Genomic DNA, 1,635 nt, shown 5'->3' with positions numbered 1-1,635 from the left:
CAACGGAAACAATCAATCCCAACTCGCAACTTCGTACTCTCTGCTTATATTGCACACGCTTTATATAGCCTCAGCATTTTCTTCTACGGAATTTCCATGAATCTGATCATGCATTTGGCCATGTGCTTCGTAGAACATAATGTTAATACCAAACGTGGGAAGTTATATAACTGGCCGTTCTAGGAAAATTATAAGAACCTACTTTATGGAAATTCAAGTTAGCTCTATTGCCTAACAGTACAATGCCTGAATATTCCATTAGATGATTGGAAGAGGTTTCTAGAATGTTCTATTATCAAATAAGCTAAAAGAAGAAAGACTGATATTGTCAGCGGAGAAACCAAATTGGAGTAACAGGATGAACATTGTTTTCCTTGTCAGCCGTGGTATTTTAAGTGCTGTTGTGGAAGATCAGATAAAGTGAAAAAATATATAAAAAAAAGACAAACAATGTAAATATGTGGTGATGAGTGCAGCTTAACCTCCTAATCAACGTTGACGCTCCACACTGCCTTTCACTTGTGCATGGAGGCCTGCTGCCTGGATGACAATCAGTCAACCAAGTGACTGCTATACAACAGTCTCAGTATCTTCTGCCATTTTGTGTAGGTAAGCATACCAACCCACCCCTTCCACTGAAGAGTCGCGCACAGATGTACCGCGACCACAAAAGCCCAGGGGATGGAGTCATTGTGGCCGTAAGAAGTGACTAACACAGATTCGAGACCAAATAAACACAAACATTCCTGCGGGGTGAGAACAGACTATATACTATAAGAAAACAGGTCACGAGCTCAAATCCAGCATTTGAAACATGTCTAAAAAGCTGAAGTATTTCCAAACAATGAGCAGTAAGAGGCTCTTTCTGTCAGTGTCAAGGCCTTTCACAGGTCTGCTCTGGTGAAAGGAAAGGAATACCACACTGCGAAGCCATGACTTCAGGGCACACTGTCATCTTATTTTTCTTTCCCATGCTTCCCCAGCCAGCTGTTACATTGTTGCAGCTCATCTTTATTTGGCCAGTTTTACGGTACTTTGTTGTAGTGAATAGGGCTCCCAGAAGAGACGATCATTCCTTCAGGACAGGAGCCATATTTTACCCGCCAGCAAATTATGAAGAGAAGGCTTGTGCTCAAAGTAAATCATCCACCGCACGTATACTAGGATGTTATACTAGAACCAAATGCCAGGGATGGATGAGTGGCATATCAAATTATACGTTTTGGGGTTAAATATTATCTGTGTATTGTGATGATTGATGGTCAGTGTCCGAAAATAAATAGATAACTTATTATTTTAAGAAAAGGACATATCTCCTAGAAATAAATGCAAAGAATGAATGAAAGTGACAAAACTAAAATATGAAACTGCTTTGAGACAGATTTAGGGCAAGACCAGATGAAAATGTTGACCTACTTGCTATAATCACAAATAACTGACCTTCTTGGCTATGATAACTCAGTGGGTTTCACCTTTACATAAAAAAGGAAGTCAAAGGTGTGGACAATTAGATTCCAGGCTTTGTTAACGGTGTGAGTGACTTCTCTAGGGAGCACAGAGGGCATGAGGCTGAGAAACTACTCCTGCAAACAAACCTGACTCTTAACCCAAGAAATCCGTCTATGGTTACACAGT

This window comes from Amia ocellicauda, chromosome 15 (assembly GCF_036373705.1).
Source record: "Amia ocellicauda isolate fAmiCal2 chromosome 15, fAmiCal2.hap1, whole genome shotgun sequence".
Taxonomy (NCBI): domain Eukaryota; kingdom Metazoa; phylum Chordata; class Actinopteri; order Amiiformes; family Amiidae; genus Amia; species Amia ocellicauda.
Note: the sequence above shows the minus strand (reverse complement) of the source record.